Raw genomic sequence first — 21,540 nt, 5'->3', positions numbered from 1 at the left:
GCTTATGTGTCTACACAGGAACCTGGAACAACTAAAGTAGTGTCCCACATATAAGAAAGTCCACTGGCAAGCTCTTTGAAAGGGTTACAAAAAGAGAAATTTGTATTAGGAAAAGGGAACTTGTGCTTGCCTAAGACTGTGACCAACAGAGTATGTCTGCAAATAAAGAGTAAGAGTTGGCATTAATCCACCTTATTTCCTTAGTGCCTACTGGTTAGTTTGTTCCACAGCTCCTAGTTCATGGCTGCAGGACTGGGGTGGCAGCACCCATCTCCTCTTTGCTGTGGCATTGCATCTTGTTGTATCCTCCATATTTACTGCCATGTCCACACCAGCCTTGGCTGTGATGTCCTTGGGTTTGATCTCACAGGGAACCTGGAATAAAAGAGAGGCCTGGAATCTCAGGGCAAGGTCTTTGCCCTTTGGAAACAGTTGGAAACGAGATATGAACAGATGTGGGTGTTGCTGAGGGGCTTTTGGTGAGAAGTAAGAGCTCATTTCCATTTTCAAGAGCCCCTTATCCAAAATTAAAGTTGAAGGTTTGCCAGATGGGACAATGGAGCTGCATCGGTGGGACTTTGGTGGACTGTGGTGCTTCAGCAGCACTTTATGCCAGCAGAGAAAGCACTGAGTCTCGTGGCAGAGGAATCCAGTTCCACACACAACCCACAGCCATGGTATGGAATCTAGAAAACAGACTGACAAAGACCTTCAAGTGAACCTAGAGGCTCAGTTCTCCCTTTCTTCCCAAGGGACACCAAAGTCTTCATAGGTTTCACTGGAAGTTTTGTGTGTATCCCATCAAGTTTACAGTATTGGATTAGTGGGATTTGCATCTGTCCTGTGAGGTGCTTGATGGTTACTTTTATCAGGAATTTTGAGGCCACAGCTGGAGGAAAGCAGCAAGCTCTGCAGTGAGGCCATGGTGATTGCTCTTAGTTCAGCAAGGCCTGTGCAGTTACCTTCTAAATGCTACTGGTATTTCCCAGACAAACTTGCACCGGTACAGAGCTGAATCACAGAATGTCTTGGGTTGAAAGGGACCTTAAAGCTCACCTAGTTCCAACCCTGCTGCTATGGGCAGGGACACTTTCCACTGGACAAGGTTGCTCAGAGCTCTACGCAACCTATCTTTTGTGAATGGGAAGACGAACAGCCCCAGTGCAGGACATGCACACTTTTAGGTAAAAATAAGCCAAATATTTTATGATTTCATACTTCACTCTCTGTGTTATTTATCAATAAACTACAGCTTAAACAGATTCAGTTGCCCAACCTCTGCTTTTTGTGCGCTCCCTGCTAATCTGAAGACTACCACAGCTGTAGAGCAGGCCTAAGAGACATCTCTGATAGTTCCAGCTCCATCTTATGTTCTGGTAATTCAGTGGTGCCAGAGACACTCAGAAGACCTTCTGGCATCGACAGTCATCATTCTGTTAGTGTAGGGATAGTCACTTGCAAGTAGTTATGTGTAGGTTTGTAACTGCTGCATAACAGACTACAAAACCACACCCGACTGAAATAATTCGCTGGCATGATAATGAACATCGACCCAGACAGTTTAACCATCTGCGTGCTCTGCTTTCTATCAGTTTCAAGTGTGTTGGGTTTGGATGTACGTGTTCCCTTTGCAAGCATAAAACCATACTTTTGATCTATTGTAGAAAGGCCCTTTTACCATAAGGATAAAAAGATTAAAAAAATTATTCCTTTTGATTCTCAATCATTTTTCCATTGTTTCTTGATATGGATGGGAGCATATTGTCAAGTTATTATAGAGCATGTAGAAAGCATCCAAAGAACAAGAAACTGTAGAGCACATCCAGCCCCTGAGCTCATTTATTAATTAGTGTGGCTGTTTACTGATGTGTTTGGAAATCTTCAGTACTACGTGATGAGCAAAGACATTAGCTGCAACATAAAGCATGTCTCAGCCAACACTGTGGCTGCTGCCATGATTTCTAGAGCTGTGGTTGCAGCACAATCATTCCATTCTGAATTTGTGTACTGGATAATTTACCTGGGAGTATTTGTATTGCCTCTGAGAAGCTTTTTGGTTATTAATACAGGAAAAGTAATATATCCATTACTATGAATAATTATATATGGGAATGCAGGAGAGAGCATCCTCAGCTAGTCTTTTTCATTCTCACCTTCCCACTCTCATGGGAAAATGGCTATGGAGAAATTCCTTGAAGTTTCACTTTCCTTTTCTACTTGGAATTAGCACAGATTTTATTCCCACTGCCTCACTGGGTGTAAGGTGTTGTCACTATGATTAATCTTTCCCCCCTTGTTTTTGTTTGCAGTGATGGCCATAGTTAGTCCATCCTGCTGTGCCATGTCATCACGGTAAATGCCAGAACAGCTCATCCCAATATTTGTATGTTGAGTGAAGTTTGTCAATTAATTACTGTTCACTTGTGCTGTCACAAAGACACTTCTGTTGCCCCAACAAGATGCTTTAAAGCAGCATAATAGTATGTAAACAGCTGATGAAAACAGTGTCATCAGCCTATTAAGAACTTTGGATTTTTGGGTGTAGTATAATTTGCTGCAAAAAACCAGTCAGAGAATAACTTTAGGGGATGTTTAGTGCAGAAAGCAGAAATTCCTAGTAAAATGTTTTCTATTTGTGAATTAAAATTTTCCAAATCAAGTTATCCCAAGTCCACTCCAGCAGGTGATTTAGGTCTGAAAAACAAAACTTTGCACGTCTGGCTAAGGGGGTGCCTTTTGATCTTATGTGTAATGTGCACACCCCAATCGGCTACTTCTATGTGGAAGCAGAGAAACCATGCTAAGGTTCAACATCTGCCTTATAATTTTTCCTGCCCTGATCAGGACTTTTTGGAGTTCATTGATGTCCACAGCTGATGTCCACAGAACCACAGCTGAGTGGTTCTGAAGAACAAAGCTCTCATATTAGCTAAAGGCTGCCTGAGGTTCCTCACTGAACCTGGGTCTGATTTCACAGAGATGAAACTGCTTTTTGCCCGTAGGTAGCAGACTTTGTGCCAGAGCAAGTATTCCAAGAAGTGGACACAGCTGATTAGAAAAAGATGGACAGAGTACTTGGTCTTGGTTTGGAGGTGCGAGATGATTTTTAGGCTCTTTCATCTCAGAAAAAGACATACAGGATGCTGCGGCTGAAAGCTGAAGTTATTAAAAACAAAGCATAGGGGCTCTTTTTTTTAGCAACAAGGATTATGAGTGTTAGAATGTTCTCAAGGAATGGGGTAAAATGTCCTTTACCGCATCTATTTCTCATATGAAATAGAGATGGTTTTTTTGAAGATATGCTCTATTCTGGCCAAAAGGTTTTGGAGACTTGTTGGGTGAAATGCTCTGGTCAAAATCAAATGAGATGATTGCAACATCTCTAAAACCTCTAAGTCTATCACCTTCCTTTAGGAAGGTGATGCTTTTGGGTGTTCATTTTTTTATTCATGGCTGAACATAGATGGATCAGACAAGATAGTACAGTTTACATGATTGATTTGTGCAACCCAAGCTGCAAAAAGGTGTTCCAGTTCCCTGATCCTGAATGGTGCTGAGACCCTTTATCAGGACTTACTAATGTCTTTGGGCATTTAGGATTTTTAATCCTCTCAGATCCAGTGTTGATACCTTATTGAATAAGACTCATTAAAGCTCTGCAATGTCACCTAGTTTCTTTGACATCTCTGCTTTTGACTTTGCTGGTGTAGCTACATCAGATATCTGGCTGTCTTGCTGACCCATGGTAGGTTTGAGAGCATAATTCCAGGCTTTGTGAGAATGGAACATTTCTAAAACAGCAGCCCCTAACTAACCTGCAGTGAGAAAACACATATGACAGGCAGTGGGGATTCCACTTTTCAGGATCCAGGGTTTAAGACAGGCTTAAAGGAGTCTTACTAAAAGTGCTTCCCAGTGCATGTGGCTCCTTCTGACAGCACTCAGGTGGTTAAGAAACCTGCATTAAGAATAAAAGCCGTTTCTCTTTTCTGCACAACAAAGGGTTCAAGTGTCTGGTATTTGATTCAGAAAGGAAACCTGCAGCAGTCATGTCCCCTGAAATAAACCAACCAACATTTTGAGCTGCCAACACTTCTGTCTATTACGTCAAGGCATCGCAAAGTTTAAAGCATAGCAAAGTAATATATATATAGATTTTTTTTTTCAGTAATCCCAGGGTAAATATTAGGTAGACAGCATTTCTGCTTTGCACATTAAAGGCCTGACTGAATTTGAAAAGCCTGCAAGTGCACTTTGGGGATTTTGGAAAGTGTCATTTGACCATGAGCTAAGACCAGAAGCTGCCATTTTGCAGATGGGGCAGGAGGGAAAGGTGTTTGGCCTCATTCATAACTTCACAGCTACTGCAAATATCAGCTGATGAATATTTATGTTATGACTGGCAGAGGCCCGAAAGGCAAACGGGGGAGGAGTGGAGGGGGAAGCTTAAGTTAGGAAAATGGTTGTCTGATCTCTGTGGGATTTCTTTACCAACACTTTCCATGCTTGAACAGTAGCTGCTGAATGAAATCATTATGTACTGAGCCCCTGTGCAGGAAAACAAGGTTTGTCAAGACTCTGTTCGTTAGCACCTCGTACTTTGTTTGAACCTTGGACGTTTGCTAGGCCCTGTAAAGAGAAGCCTTTTTTTCTTTTCAAATACTCTATACGGTGGACCAGTTTTCTTTTATTTAGTCATGGTTTAATTAGTATTTTACTCGAATTTTAAAGAAGCAGAAGAGGTGAGTGTCATTCCTCTATATAACCTAATCTCAAAGTAATGTATTTCTTCATATTTGTATTATCTCAAATCAGCCAGTGAAATGGGAAAAATCCCAACTTCTTCCTTTTGCCTTCACCAGGCTGTAAATTAACAGCAAGGAACAGCTTTCAATAAAGCTTACCAACATGACTTCAGCGCTGGGATGGATCAAGTCTAGGAAGGAAAGCGGCTGGAATAAGGAACCACTGAAGGCAGCAAGGGCTTAGCAAAGTGATGGTGGCTGCGGGTGGGTGGGCTGAGCCCCTTCACAGGACCACAGGTCAGAGCTGTAGGGCTTCATGAAATGGAAACAAAGAAAAAGGGGCAGGCAGCCTGAGTTAGATGTACAGAAAAAATAAAAGTGCCCACAACCAGTTGGTCACCTCAGAAAATCCCTCCCCAGGTGCCCTGCAGATTCACCAGCCTCTGCATCACAGGAATTAGAAAAAACTGGATTTTGACTATTGCATGCCTTCAGAAAAAATCCCTAATCTTGGCACTAATTTGCTGTTTCTCTGGCTGGTGGATTTTCTCATACTGCTTGTTTAGAGACACCTCAATGCCTTTACAGGAAGGAAAACCTTCAGGAAAAGCCCACCGGTAAGAAACCACACAAAACGCCCTCTCAACTTTCTTCTATTCCTTTCCACCCCGTCGGGAGATCCCTCTGTGTCCCATTTATAGCAACCAGCAGATGGTGCTGCAATACACCAAGTATTTATTTCCCTGGAAAGTGAAAACTTGGGCTAGATCTACACGCGGCTGCCTCTGTCTACCCCCAGCCCCTGAAGGAAACTGCTTCCCGCCTTCCCCCCACGGCAGCCCGGCACTCCCTCCCGAGGGCGAGCCAGTGTCCCCATCGTTATTTCCAAATATCCCAAGAAGTTTCTGGTGGGGAAGGGTCCTTAGGGCTGAGGGGAAGGTGTCTGGGGAGGGGTGTGGGGCGACAAGGCAGCCATGAGGCAGCGGCACTTTGCCCTAACGGTGAGTTTTGGCGGGCTCCCCTCAAGGCGGGCGGCCGTGTTTGACTCGCTGCCCGCGGCTTTGGTCAGCGCTGGGTTTGTGATGGAGGTGCTTGGGGCGTAGGGAAAGGCCAGTTTTTCTATAAAAAGGTAAAAAACAAAACAAAACAAAAAAAGCAAGCAAACAACCAACAACAACAACAACAAAAACCACTCAACCTCCCAAGAAATAATTCTGAATTTGTGTCCAGCCCTGCTGCCAGCCCAGCAAGAATCTTGGGGTACTTCCCCTCTCAGGGTGCTGAGCGCCACCAAATTGTGACCTCCACCACCTGCCTGTAGCCTCTGCGGGGAAAATAATGAAAACCCTGCCAAAGAAAGGGGAGGAGAGAGGGGGGAGTTTGGAGCGAGGTGCAGAAACACCTTGCAAGCAGGGCATACTCAGTGCACAGGCTCTGCAGAACAGGGCAGGGTGAACCAGGACTGGGGTGGAAGTGATGCCTTATTTTTTACAGGAAAAGTTATGTGGAAAAAAGGCAACTTCTTCAAACATTTACATTGTCCCACCAGCACCTGTAAACCCATGATGTGCTGTCATGTCGAGGAGCTGCTCACCAGCAGCCAGCAGGGAGGAAAGGCACAAATGCTCACAAATCAGGGAGTGAATGCTCTGAAAGGCACTGATTAGGGAGGGATACAGGACAACCCTGCACAGCTGTTTTTGTTATACTACCGAGCTGTAAAGTTGAAAAATTATTTAAAAAACAATCCTGGCATATCCTGCTCATGGGCTCTTGGGGCATTCTGTGCACAGTGAACTTTTTTCCCCCATTTTTTTGTATAGCTTAATATTGCAGAAGTGGAAGGGAAAAGCAACAACACACTTAGAGTGTGGAGCCTTTCCCCTGATCCCTCTGGCACCGAACTGCACCAGAGTGAGCTGAGGACAGAAGCAAAGCCTGACTGCTCCCTGTCTTTTCATTGCTGTAGCCTAAACCATGGAAGTTATTTCAGTGTGGAGGCTGCACGTGACAAAGCCCTCAGTTTTTTTTAAATTAAAAAAAGTAATAACCAGGTGGGATGAGAAGGATAACCTGTGCATGATATACTGGACAGCAGGGGAGCAAGTGGAGGGGCCTTGCTGGACCTGGAGTGATTTGCATCCAGGGAGTGTGGGGCTGTACCCAGAGGTTTGTCCAGTGATACTCCAAATACTGCATCATGCAACTGCATGAGCAGTTACAGCTCCCAGGACTGAGACCACCTGCGTTCCTTTCACAAATAAATAGCAAAACTTTTCACTGCAGGATTATTTGATCATTGTGAGTCGTGTGTGTGTGTGTGTGTGTGTCTGTGTGTATAGGCTTCTGGTTGGATTTTTTATCTGCTCAGTAGCTTTTTGGGAAGGTGACCCACTTGTTTCTAATCAAAAGCACCTAGGAAAACCTGTCCCATAAGAGAGATTATTCATCTTCATGAGGGAAAAAGGATAGAGGGACAATTACTGTGTCTTGTGACTAATACAATATGACTCAAAACATTAAGCAAGAGTGCTGCTGACGTGATAGCCTCATCTCCTCAACTTGAATTCAGTCTGAGGCGTCAGGCTGAAACATGAAGCCAGGTTGGCTTTGCATCCAAAGCCACTGAAGTTAGTCCATAGCCTAGAGAAAACTAAGGTGTTTAAGTGGCTCATTCCTATTACAAACATAAAATTGGGAGATCTCTGCTGTAGTCTTTATGTTTTGATTTAGCACGTAGAAGGTGGGTTTCATAAACAGCATCATGGAGTCACAGCCTGCAGCGCTATTGGAGGCTCCTGCTGTGGCTCAGACAAAACCTGCCAAGTAATCTCACTTTTTCCTCCTTGCCAGACTCTTGGATTTGATGTATGACGCAGACTTTGGTTTCATGTCTGTGTGGAAATGGATGCTGGTGTTTCTTTTGCAGGATAAGGTGGCTGTGAGGTGATTTTTCTGGGGTTTTTTTCTGATGTGCCTGTCGATATCTCTATTCCAAATGGTTTGAGGAGCTGGAAATCAGAGTGTGAAAAGACGGACTCTTGCAGGGGCCCCTCATATGCAGGATCTGCAGAATCATAGAATGTTTAAGTTGAGAAGGACTTTAATAGTTAAGTTGAGAAGGACATCTCGTTCCAACCCCCCTGCTTTGGGCAGAGACACCTTCCACTAGACCAGGTTGTTCAGGATCACATCCAGCCTGGCCTTGAGCACTTCAAGAAGCTGAGCTCTGTGCAATAGGACAAATAGTTTGTTTAACTTGTCACATTTATATTTCAGGATATAGCTGTCTGAATGATAATAAAAATTATTATTCTATGAGAAAATTGGAATGTTATGGGGAAATTCAGTAAGTGTCCCATAAAGCTTAAGTTCATTTCCCCTGAAGCATTAGTTGCAATTTTATTGGCTGTATGAACTTACGTGATTTTTCTTCTGAAACTGTCCATGTTCTCTCAGGTGCAATGATACAGCAAACTGGGTGATACTCTTGATACTCTGTATAATTTGGGGGATGCTCTTGATACTTGAAGGAGAGCTATTGCAGATACTTCCAGCACTTAAGGTTTTTCAAAATTACACATTGCAAACATTAGTTTAAAAGAGGCAGGAAATTCAGACTTAAAAAGGATGCTAATTACAGAAACATCTTTCCTTTTTCTCTTCCCAAGCTTACCTGTTATTCCTCTCATACTTCACATTTATGATTCTGGGACCTGAGCTCAAGAATGGAGCTATCTGATTTCTTCAGGTGAAAGATCCAGAAGGAGGCAAAGCTCTAGGGTAGGTAAGCATTGATTTTGTTGTGGAAACCATGTTTTGGAGAAAGTACCTACGAAGGATGGGGGGTGGATCATGCTGACTTTGGGAGAGCTGCCAAGGGACAGAGGTCATTAGTGTGGTGTTAAAGGGGCTGTGGTCTGACTGAGGACCAACCAAAGGGGAGTGAGCTCACCTATGAGCTGATGTTCCCTGGAAGAGAGTGTGCTTCCTCCTGCCTGCACAATGTCTTGTGGCTGTTTTTGTGCTTACTTCAGAGCCAGTCACAGGATGTAGCATCATATTTGTGTAGCATTGTACTGCACTGGACAATGTTTTTTTAGTGAGGAATCATTTCCCAAAATACAGTCCTACCATGTTTTGCAATGGACTGGCAAATACTGCTTTGTTTATCAACTATGGGGTGTACTGTGGATGGTGAGTGATTCATTGCCCAGCGGGTGAGAATTTAATTTGTAAGAAATGTCTGTAGTTTAGCTTAAAAAAACCCTTGTATTTTATGTTTAAAAGTCTTGTGAGAATGATAATAATTTGGATGAACTTTCAGAGGTGGTTAAGGTAAGTGGTAGATGAGGCTTCTAACACCTTGCCAGATTTGGCTATAATTTTATGCAGTCAATTTAAAAGAAAAAATAAATCGTAGCCAGGATTTTATTACTGATTTCAAGGAAACTTAATTTTATACCTTGCTTTGGGATGTGACGTGCACAGTTGTAACTCCTGCAAAGTGGGAGAAAGAAAAGCAGATGAATTTCAGTTTTCTTCTGTCCATGAACTTTAGGAGATCACGGTATACCCTCCCATCCAGGAAAGTCTCGTGTGGTTTGAGGTTTTGTTACAGACTTTTTCTGCTTCTGTGCTCGGGGTAGATTCATGTTTAAGTGGAAGCCCAGCAAGGCCACAGCCAGGTGTTAGGATGTGGCATGGGTGACTCAGTAGGTGGTACACTTCCTTCTCCATCAACATTAAATAAGTGTCCTTTGTGGTAATGGATGGGTCAGCTCTTGGCTCACATGGAAGAAACCAATGTCACAGCTAAGGCTTTGGTACTTTTACAGGAAGGTCCTGTGTCCTCTGAGAAGCCCAGATTTTATTCAGGCAGTTCAGCTGTGACATGGCTGGGCTTTGTGTGTCTGGGAAGTGAGAACTGGATTTAATTGTACCATCCACAATTCCAAGTTCTCTGGTGCTGCAGTGCTTGGACGCTGTGTAGGGGCCCAGGAGAGGCCCCTTCAGCTCTCAGAGGTCTCCCAGCAGCAAGGCTCCAGATAGAGGGATAAAACTGTATATCCCATAGTTTTGAACCTCTCTGAAACCTGCCAGGGCTCTCAAATGACCAAAGTATGCATGAGTTCTGTTCTGCTTTAAAAATGAAAAAAACCATAAGAATCACATCTTGGAGCAGTAAAAATGTTTTTTCACCTTAAAGGTTGTTATTTCAAAGGATATTTTCATAGTGACTGAAAAAGAAACTGGAAATCCCATATTATTTCTCCTCCCCTCCCTCAGCCAGGCCCTTTCTGTGCCCAGAATTTTATCTGGTTTGAGTAAAAGGCTCTCTGGGGAGACTGAGAGATGTTTGAAGGCAGCATTTAGGTGGTGTTTGCCACCCGGCCAGCGTGCAGGTTGTTGACTGCTGAGATGGCATATCCACTGCAGATGGCACAGTTAGGGACTTTGTTTTCCAAACCCTGCTTTAAGGAACAGAGGGAAAAAATATTAGGGAATTTAGCTGTAAAATGGAGAGAATGGTGCTTCTGAATAAGTACGTCAGACACAGGAAAGTACAGAGAGAGCTCGCCGCTCCTTGCATGTTCCCACAAACAGTAAGGCAGTAAGATACAGAGTTGTTTCTCTTTGACTACAACTGGGCATTGAACATGGAATTAAACAGAAAAATCTGTAGTCCTGACAAAATTAAAATTGTTTTCTGAGTCCAGTTCACATTTTAAATCTGCTTTTTTGTAGCCACAGAAACAAAAACTCTGTTATCATAAGCCTTGATTCTGCAGCAGAATTTTACAGCAAATGTCACCTTCTGTATCTACTGACTCCCAGTGTTTTTAGGCTTTTGGTCATGTAAGAAAGATCACACTGCTTTTCTGTGTACAGGTTTCAGCATCATTACCTGTCAAGATTACAGAAGATAGGTGTTTTTATTTCTTGTGGAAATGGCCTCTACAATTATTTTTTTGAACTACATTAACTTATATGGAATTACGTAGTGTTATGTTAGTTTCAGTAGAAGGTGTTGTGTCTTCCTGAAGGCTTCTGTGACCTCACTGGTGTTTCTGTAGAAATCTAGGAGTTCTAAATGTTTGTTACCAAATGGAGTTACATCCTTAACCTCTGTAGGGACCTTTGAGAGCACCATTAAGTGCCTACCTGTGCTTAAACAGTTTTGAGATGCTGATCCTTAATCTGTCTCTGAGAACCTCATTTGCAGTTTTTCTGTAAAAAGGTCCTTCTGACAGAAGGCAACACTGAATTAGGAATTGCCGGTTGCGGTGATATTTTTGTCAGTTGTTGGTTCATAGCTGCATGCAGGTCCAAGGATGAAATAATCACAGGCACCTGCTGGTAAACTGCTTCATTCAGGACAGATCAGAGAAAAGGAGCATGTGTGCCTTTACTGGTGAGGGTTGTGGCTGGAGTAATGTTTCCACTAGAATCTAACTGTCTGTTCTCCCTGCATTGTAAAAAAAGACATTAGGATAAAGTTATAACTTAAGATTACCTTAATCTTGGTTAGTCATGTACAAAGGAAGAAATCTGAGGAAAATTTGCACTCAACTCTAATGCTTATTCATGGTGCGTGTTATGGTTTCTTAACTGGAGGCTCAGCTGGGGATTAGTGCTCTAGACAGGGAATGACTACAGTAGGAAACAGTGGCCCAGTTAGTCCTGGGGTTTCAGGCAATTTGTACCTGGTGCTAATGTTGGAGACATTTTATTTTTCTGAGAAATTTCTGTCATTTGAAAAGCTGAAAATCTTTTTGCTGGGTGTATTTTAGCCTTTGTGCTGAAAAGTTGCAGCTTTCTGTGGAAAGCAAAGTCCTGCTTTGGAGGGGACCATACTGAGGGATGTACAGGCTGTTTTAAATGGAAAAGTTTCTTACCAGCTCCACACACTCAAAAGAAAATGCTTTTTAATGAGCTTCCCAAATGACAGTGAAGTTATTTCAGTAATTCTTGTGCAGGCAGAGCACCCTGGGACTGGCATATGGCTGTGTTCATGGCAAGCTGTCCAAATTCAAATTCTTTTTTAGACAAGCAATTTTCATTCCAGGACTCCTTGTGCTGTGCGGAAGCACCCACAAAATACCTTGTTTTCAATAATAATTTACTGTTATCTATAATAGCTCTCATAATGTGAGACGTTGTGTTGAGCTATGTGATCTAACAGCTGTCATTGTTGAGAACCTGCAGTAAAAAAAGCTCTGGTTGTTTTTGTAAAGAATGAAACTGATTCATAGCAAAGTTATACAAGTTTTGGGCTTTTACTCTCATTTAAATTTAGATGGCTCCCAAATTTCCGGTAGAATAATTTTTCACATTTGAATACTGGTAAAGATAGAACTCTTTAGAGTTTATGGGAGATGTAAGTGGTTTGAGTGGCAGCTGGACCTCCCTTTGGCAGAGAAGGAGGAAGGTGGAGTGGACCCTGGTGGATGTGGAAGTGGCCAGGACAGTAGCAAGCAGAACATGGCAGGAGAATCTTTTCTTGGATTGGTCTGGCTGTCTGGGGAAGTCTTGGAGTGCAAATGATGGAAGATGTGAATATCATAAAAAATAGGGATCTACAGGAAAAAAGGTTGAAAGGTGATGGACGGTGAAGGAGACAGTCCATCAAGGAAGCCCAACTGTCTTAATCGTGGTTGTTTTCTCCTAATGCTCTCTCTTTGCCATCACTCAGAGCAGATGTCTCTTTTTCTCCTGGCCTACTCCCTTTCTTCCCTGACACTGCGAGGGCTACAGCTGAAGTGGTCTTCCAGGCACGGCTCTTATTCAGGATGTGCTGTCTGTGCTGGGCTCCCATCCCAGCCTTGGCTGATGACAAAGAGCCTCACAGCAATCACAGTTGTATCACCATCAACACAGAGAGCAGAGCTCAAATTAATGTCTCCATTAACCCAAAGGATCTCACAGGGAAGCAACAAGCCTGGTGCCCTGGTGCATGGTGAACCTGGATTTACTCTTGAATTTTCCACTGCTGCTGGAATTTAGTGTTGAGGTGATGCCCACCGCACAGCGAGTCTGTCCAGTGGAGGTGAGGAGCACTGGGAGGAGGGGGACATGGGGTGAAAGAATGGTAGAGCCCATAGCTGACAGGCCCTGTGCAGCTGCAGGTTTTTGTGTCTTCATCTCACTCATCTATTTGTGGTGTTGGTGATTCCCATGACCTTGGGATTTCGCTGTGAAAGGAAAGTTTGAAAGCCTACCATCATTTATTTATAATTATAAATAGTAATAAAACCAGAGACAGTTTCTGGGCTCGGTACATTCCTCGCAGCAGGATTCCCCCTTGACACCAATCTCTGTTCCAGGCTGCCCTCCATTCCCTTTCTGCACTAAACTTTCCCTCCTCCAAACAATAACCCTGTGTTGCTTCCAGTCACTCAGTTGTACCATGGTGTTGGTCCCACTGTCTCTCCCACCCCAAGGCCTCCTGCACTATTGCTGTGCTCTAGTGGAGAGAGATTTGAAACAAGGATATTTAAATATCCAGAATATTTAAATTAATCTATAAATTGGGTTCAGAGAAGTGGCAGCCAAGTATGCCATTTCTGCATTTCCAAGCAGACTGTGTGTTTTCTCAGAGGTTTTAAAGCAAGTTTTGTAGGCTGAGTATGGCAAAAATCAGTGTAATCGGCAAACACTGACCTTTATGATAGAACAGGATATTGGCTTTAGTAATTATGGCTTAGGCCAGGTGATCTAGATCTGGGAAGAAAATCAAGTTAATTTACATCTCAATGTGATCTGATATTTCTCAGCATCTGATATCTAGGAATATATGGCATGTCAGTAAACCACAAAGTTAAGACCAGAAAAATAGCATGGAGGTTTTAAAATAAAAAATCACCTTTCCCCCCACCCCCTGCCTTTTTTTTCACTTGGACCAAAATCTTGCCATATTGTTAAAATAAAAAAATTATTTTTGTAAGTATATGGTAATATGGATCTAATAATTACCTAGAATAAGGAATCAGATCTCAAATGTCTTGTACCTGAGTTGTTATTAGAAAATCTAGGGAGTACGTGGGTTTGAGCTTTACTAAGTCACACCAGAAGAGCATCTGGCCATTTAGTGATTTGGGCTGTTTGACTGAGTTTTCTTATGAATATGAAAGTTAAATTCTCATAAGGACTCAGGCAAGGCATTGAAGAAGACTCTTTTATCTCTCCCTGTTCCCCAGTTTTGTCAATATGTGTTGGTCTGAGCTCTGTGGGAGTGACTGAAGTGTCTCTGTGATATTAGTTGCGATTTAGATAGGACTGGATTCTTTTGAATTCAAGTAACTCCTTTGTGCCTCAGACAGAGGGCAGAGCTGGGGTTCTTGCATCATTGCGATAAGGAGCATGCTCAGTGAGAGCCTAAAGGTAACCAGAGCAGTTTTATGCAAAATAGAAAGAGTGAGGAGGACTCTGCTCATCGAATGTATCTTGAGTTTTGTCAGCTTTATTTTAAATATTTATTCTTTAACCTTTAGCTCCCTTAATATCAATTGAAATCCACATTCTCTTAAACATCAGGCAGCACAAAGAGGCTGCCTCTGGTAGATTTTGGCCTCAAATTACCAAGTTGCCACTCATCAGCTGAGCTGTAGCGGCCGATGACACATGTTTTCATAAATGTATGTTTAAAATTAATATTAATGGGAACTGAATGTACAACTTCCCTAGTGAGATTTGGACGTTTTGTCCAATTTATAATATTTTTTGTTTGGTTCATTTTATTATGGAGACATCTGTTTGCCTTTATTCCAATGGAAATTAAAGAGCTAACTTTGGTCAAAGTTTACATTTGTTATTAGTGTTACATTATATTTTCAGAAATCTAATCAAGTCTAAGTTCACTCAAGGAAATCAGCTCCTGTTTTTACCCTAATCTCCTTTTTCTTTGACAAGTTGTGTTGCATTTCAGTGGTCAGAATTAAAATTAATCACCTCTTCACCTGGATCCTATATAACACTGAAACCAAGGCAGCACACCCTCACACAGTCTGATAACTGGTTGTGGGAACATACATTTCTGAGCCATTCATTTATTGCCCCTTAATATCTGCCAGCAAGAGAAGCTCATGCTTATGTGTGATGTTCCAGTTTTAAGATCCCTCCTGGAGAATGGGGAATGTTGGATTGGATTAATTTTAATTCCACTGAAAAGATTTACCATTTTTTAAATTGTCAGCATCTGGACGTTTCTGAAATTGCCACTGGTGGAAAAAGTAGTTCTTTGCTGTGGCTGCACAGAAAAAGTGATTTTGACAGAGGACTGGACTGAATTGTTTAAGTATTGTGCATCTGTGGCCTTCCAGAAATTCCATTAAATTGCCTGGCCATGTAGATGAACTGAGCATCAAACCAATTTTGATGTAATAGTAAGTACTGGGTTTTGAAATTGAGGAAGTCAGTCAGTCAATGGAACCTGTGGATGGGAGAAGGGGAAGTCACTCTGTGGAGCTGTATAAACACAGTTCTTGCTGTATATAACTCAAAACAAGACTTTGCAGGTTAATGTAATGATTCTTACATCATACATCTTCAGCCTTTCCTCCATAAAAGGAGCAGAAACTTCTGGTAGAGCTGTTTGCTTTGAAATGAGTTATTCAGTGCTGCGTCCATCTAATCCAGAGCTTTTCCATCAACACTAGACTGAAAGTTTCCTGTTCTTGGGTTTTCTGTGATCTACCTTCTTACTCACCAAAACCTCTGGACTGTCAGGTCATACACGACTTGTAAGCTCTGGTTCATGTTTGATAATGATGAGAGCTCCTAAACCCGTTGATTTGGTTACTAATTCCATTGGGAAAGACTGAAATATGAGTTTGAAAGCAAAATGTTATCTACTAAAAAGCCCTTTTTACTAATATGTTAAAAATGTCCAGTTCCATCTAAACGCTGCTTTTTTGTCTAAGCAGTTAACATCCTGGTGACATCAGAGACTCTCTTGCTATATTATTTTTGGCCCATTCACAATAGCTTTAACTCTCTGTCTTGTCTCAGCCAAAATTGTGTCAAAAGGGGTCAAAAAGGAGAATGTAGTAGCCGCACTAAGGTCATTTTTGCTTAATATGTTGGGTGTGCTCCCTTAATCCCTGGGGCTTAGTATCTGAGGAAGATTTGATTGGCTTGGATCAAATACAAATGCTTCTATACTGGAAACTAATCCTGATAGATTTTACAGGATGTTTCAGGTTACTAAAACACAAACCTCTGGATGAGGGCGACTTAGAGGGAAGGAGGACCCTGCTGTGTTTGCCTCTGGAAGAAACTACAGATGCAGAACTACTCATTTGCTTTTAAGGAGGATGAGTGAGAGGGCGTTGGGACACTGACTAAGGCTGACAGCCCCTTGATGGCTGGGGACAGGGGAGTTACACACCATTTCCATTATGTTAATGGCAACTTAAAAACACAAATGTCAATCTCAGTAACTCTCTCTGCTTCACAGAGCAGCTACAAACAAACAGCAGCCAACAAAATCATGTGATATACTGGCAGTGGCAATGAAAAAGTTCCTCTGCCTCCTGCTGGGATTTCCTGGGGACTGGGGGTGATTGCTGCAGGGCAGATAGTTCAATCAGCATGACAGACAAGAGAGAGTCTTTAGGTTTATGAGAGAGGAAGGACAACTATGTTTGTACACGTGATCAAAAAACACCAGAGATGGAGTGAGAAAAAGATGTGTAGACCAGGAGCCCACTGCTGAGATGCCTCTGAACTGTATTTTCTTAATATGGTTCTTTTCTTGAGGGAAGAAAACCCCAGAGGTACTTCTCTACCTCTGGGGAGTAAAGAAAACAGGAAACTTCTGCTATACACCTGAGAGTCTGTGCTGCTTGCTGGAAAACAGTGGGTGGAAAAGATCTCCTTTCTGGTTTTAATATCATCAACAACCTGCTGAATAAGCCATTTCAGCCTTGTTTTATAGCTACCTTTAAATCTTTGAAAGTTTGATACTCACTGGTATTTCTACTCAATTTTTATCTTGGTCTTGACCTCTTTTGCTATAGTATTATCCCTATGTGTATATTCAGACATTATTTAGCAGAACATTAGGACTCTTAACCATCAGAATTTGGTAGAATTTGAATTATGCTAGAAACGGATGAAAAATATATTTAATTTCACTAGCTACCTACTAACTATTTACTTGTTCATCATCCTGAACTGCATTTAGATAAAATTTGGAATTAAACTATAATGCACAAAAAGACCACCAAAATGTTTTATCTGTTGTTTATCTTAATGTTCCTATTTATATAGGGAAAAATTATTTATCTGAAGATATTTTGCATATGAAATTAACCTGTTAAACACAGAAATAGAGAAAAACTTATGTGAAACATTCACATTAGAGGCGTGGAAAAAACGTGAACAAAAAACCTGAACCTCCTTCCTGTAAAAACTCTCATATGATTTCTTCTTCTTGCCTGGAAGCGGTAATGTCTGAGACCTTGACTGAATTAATTCAAGTTGGTTGCAAATCTTAGTCAAATCTCAGTTGAAAAGTCAGGCTATAGTGTAATTAACAACATAAACAATGTCTTGAGGAATAAATGCTAAGAAAACAGGAAAAGTAGCCTAAATTTCTGTGTTTGACTTTGGTCAGGAAGAAGGAAAAGGGAGACAGTGCTCTTTTCAAGGAGAAATAGAAAGGAATCACTAAGTGAAATAAGTCAATTATGTCTTTCCACTGCTGTATATTGGAAAGCAGTGAGAGCCTTTTTCCTGCCTAACTCACCATAACAAAGGGCTGAACTAAAAAAAATTATTTTGACTTCTAGATTTTCTAATAACTTTTTACTTGTCTTTGATCAAGGGATTGATTTTTTTTTTAGCCTTGCTTGTTATCTTTTGCAAAATGAGGATATGAAGTGTCTTTATGTTAGCTTCACACATGGGATTTTTCTTATCTAGCTCTAGTCATCATTAAAACCCTTAAAGATTGAAAAAAATTAATGTTTTTGTCCAAGCTAATCTCTTCCTAGAGAGCAAAGAGAGATCAGCGCCTACATCCTATCCCACTGATGTCATTTGAATGTACCCAGCTCCTTTGACTGTACAAGGAGAGTGCTGCCCTTAGTCAATGTTTTATACCTGCACAGGGGACTGTAAGTGTGGACTCTCTGTACAATACCTTGCATGTTTGGGGTCCAACTCTGGTTTTATTTGTACTGAGAAATATGAACTGGAAGCAGTGGTATGGGAGGGGTAGAAAACCCCATTTTTCACCTAAGACTCCTACTCTCCAGGGCTCGGTAAGGTAGGATCACTTGCTGTACGATACACTCATTGGAAAATTAATTCAAATATTCACCAATATGATTTGCAGGCACTTGGACAAAACATTAATAAAAAAGTATTTCTGGCAACAGACTTGTTCTCAAAACACATTTTAAAGCCAGCTTTACTCTGCATCATTTTGCAGGTAGTTTACGCCTCTGTGTGCATGTGCAGTGTGACATGTACACTAAGCCCAGGTCCATTTGCATTTCTGTGCAGAAGTCCTATCAAACACGTGGTTTGGCACCAGTCAGACTGAGAGCATGAAGTGGGTACCTGAGTGGATTTCATACCTTGTAGGTTTATTCAACTGGAGATGAATGGACCTGCTGTTTTCTGCAGACTGCTTTTCTATAGAGTTCACTTGTCTAAGAGTAGTGATGAAGGAGTAAAAAGGTTCCAGCCCTCAGCCTTGCTTGAAATAATAGGAATGAGACCATAAAATCACCACCAGCAGCTTGATTGACCAGAAATACTGGTTTACACTGGGCCTGCATTTTGGGCCTGCAGAACTCCAAAAACCTTGTGCTCCGTGGCCTGGGAGTTCACCCGCCTCAGACAGCATAGCTGCAATACTGCATCAGCTTTTGTTGTCCTGAAAATGTTTATGATTGTGAGAACAGAACTCTTCAAAACAAAACAAAACCCCCGAAATCTCTGTTTGCATATGTATTATTTCTGGCTACCATGTAATTTTTCCTCTGCAATTTGGCTTTGTTGAGTTGCTAGTATCACTTTGGTCAAACCAACTACATTTCCAGACCTGGGCTGCACAGCCCATTACTGAGGTGAACGGAGAGGTTTTTAACAAATAACCTCATTAAGCTGTTGCTCTTTTGGCTCAGAAGGAAAATGTTCAACATGCAGTATCCCAGTTCTTTGGGCTTCTCAAAACAACTGGAATTTGCCCACCTTGTCATGAGGTGCTCTTTTTCTCTTGTCACATGTTCTGTGCTGTTTGCCACGTGAGTTACAGATGGTAATTTTAATTTGAAAACCCAAAGGTAATAAATTCAGCAGATTAGTAGTTGGCTGGGATTGAGGGCTGATATTGTTCAATTGGCTATTATGGAAAACACATCAGCCAACCTCATCCCTAACCAGAGAGCAGTGGTTCTGTCCCCTTACAAACAAAGCCTTTGTTTTGTCTTCCTTGCTCTGTGATTCTGGTCTCTACTGTGCATTTGTTTCCAAAGCAAAACAAAGAATTCATAATCTTTGGCAGTTGAAATATTTCAAGTTGGATTTTCCTGTTACACAACTTACCTACTAGCTGATTGAGTAGGAGATGACCTCACTGCTGAGGAACAGTATTTTTTCAGATGCCTTCTGCCCTGTTTATTTCTAGTCCAGCTTTAACCAGGAGTCAGCCATAAAGCAGTCTAAGGATCAGGGTGCTGGTGCTGCTGCCCCATATTCCACACTGCAGAAGGACTCAAGCCTGTCCATTTGATATGGTTTGTGAAATGAACACACATTATTCATATTCACTGTGATGAAATGTAGAGGGTTGTGGATAATCAATGTGTGCCTGCAGCCGTTGAGTGTTTTATCTGCATTCTGCCTATTGCTTCCCCCTGGTTAGTTACAATATGTCTCGACTTCTATTTGAGTTAGTGAAAATAATTATAATGACTGCAAATATTTCATTTTTCCTCCAAATGTGCACCAAACTGACCCTGGCTTGAGTGCTAACAGCTTCCAGCATGCAGACAGTCCTGTCATGTTGCAGGGTGTATTCTAAGGACTGATTTGAACTTTTAGGTGTAACTGTCATGAAACTGAATTTTCCAATGAGTCATGTGATATCTCTTCCTTATTATTTTGGCCATTTCATTCATACAGGTTTTAAGTGTTTCATTTTTTTATTCTGAGGCACTGAAAACAAGAGCTAAAGAAGCCTAGCAGAAGAAAGCAGGAGAAGAACATGTAAAAGGATGTAAGGTACTGGACTGCTCTTCATTTTTGTTTTGGTTTTGGTCTATTATCAGTGTAAACTGCATGATCTGTTAACCGCTGGGCATGATGGGGGTCTTTAAAAAGCAGTTATTAATTTAGAAAGTGGATAGACTACCTGAGTAAGGACAGCTCCATTATTAGGCCTGAAAGAAAAGAAATTAATTACTCTTACTTGTTGGATGAATATTTGTAGGATTAACATATAAAGTTGAAAGTTGAACGAGAGAGAGGAATAAAAATGGAAAAAAAAAACCCAACCCATTTCTTTACAGGTCCTCTGCCAGCCATTTGATTTTTCTGAGAGTGCATTTTTTGACATTTAGTAACAATAATTTGATTTATTTTAGTATTTGAGGCCCTTGGCCAGGACTGGGGATTTGTTATACATTGCACGTGTTGCACATGTAGGGATAGCTCTGCTCATAGGACTTGCAAAGTGCAGGAACAAAAATAAAGACTCACAGAGGTGCTGGATGTTTCCATGGGGTGATGGTAAAGGCCAAGTAGGTCACCATAGCATAGCCAAGAGTAAAGCCCAAGTGTGCTGACTCCTGATCTTGTGTCCTGCTTGCTAAACTTTGTCTCCTGTGGCAGGAAAATGGCAGCCAAAATGCTGCAGTTGTCAGGGGTGGGAACAAGGATGGGAAAGACACTGAGAAAAAAATGTGTTCAGCTTTTTATGAATCTGCCATTATCTGGATTTGTCACTAGCGGTGACAAAACTGCCAGGCACTTTGTGTCTGTTGAGTTCTTCACTTAACAAATATTTTTGGCTCTTGATTTCTCACACTCTGTTTCAGCATTTCTCTCTGCATAGTGTCTGTACAATCAGATATTTTACTGGATTGTTTTATAACTTCCCAGTGATGAATAGCATTAATCAGCCAGTAGCAATATATGAAATTAGGCACCTTTAAGTGCTGAAAGGGTGTAAACATGAAGTTTGGCAAACCGTCTTTTAAGGAAGAGTTGGACAAATGTTCTGTCTCTTCTCCTGAAGCCTTTTACACGCTGGCACACAACATGTACAGTGGTTGCCATAATCTTTTATTAGGGCTGTTTTTCCATTTCTGAGAGGGAGCAATACTACTGTATCTGCAGCACTCGTTGTGTTCCCTGTAGGAAATGGATAAAGCACACTGAACACGTGGGAACAAAGCAAAGCCTGCCAGCCCCAGCAATGTATCTGATAAGTAGTGCATGGGTAAGGATCAACATGCCCATAGCATGACAGGAGTGTTGGGCTCAGAGTCATTCTCCTGAACAGGGAGTTGATTTAACCACTACCATTTACCACTGAGACCTAGATTTATGTGTTTATAGTCATTTCTATGTCAATACGTCAGTGCTTAATGCAGATCAGTTCTCTCTAAAGAGGGCAGAAATGATCGAATTTCCTCTTTACTGATGGGTGAACTGGAGCCACAGAAAGACTTCATGATTTGTTCACCCAGCCAGCCAAAGATGGAATAAGGGATTCCTAATTCCCAGTTTGTTGTTCTAGTGATTACTGGAGTCTGTTTCCATTCCCAAGCAGTAATGT

General features: G+C 41.7%; 2 long non-coding RNA genes across 9 annotated transcripts in view; one reads left to right on the top strand and one right to left on the bottom strand.

The window, feature by feature from the left end:
• The window catches only part of LOC146438834 (uncharacterized), a 110,445-nt gene that overhangs the window by 47,890 nt on the left and 41,015 nt on the right, over positions 1-21,540 (bottom strand). The gene's annotated exons all lie outside the window — the stretch shown is intronic.
• Positions 5,721-21,540, top strand: part of LOC146438836 (uncharacterized) — a 51,323-nt gene continuing 35,503 nt past the window's right edge. For 6 of the 8 annotated variants that reach the window (XR_014850508.1, XR_014850513.1, XR_014850511.1 and 3 more), the window contains exons 1-3: positions 5,721-5,874; positions 8,417-8,532; positions 19,914-19,982. This is a non-coding gene — a long non-coding RNA (uncharacterized LOC146438836). The remainder of the gene's footprint in view (positions 5,875-8,416; positions 8,533-19,913; positions 19,983-21,540) is intronic. The other 2 variants (XR_014850510.1, XR_014850507.1) reach the window with 1 other exon arrangement.

This window comes from Lichenostomus cassidix, chromosome 3, assembly GCF_008360975.1.
Source record: "Lichenostomus cassidix isolate B80296 chromosome 3, HeHo_3.0, whole genome shotgun sequence".
In the NCBI taxonomy this organism is placed as follows: Eukaryota; Metazoa; Chordata; class Aves; order Passeriformes; family Meliphagidae; genus Lichenostomus; species Lichenostomus cassidix.
The sequence above is the reverse complement of the archived record's forward strand: the minus strand, read 5'-3'. Positions and strand labels throughout refer to the sequence as shown.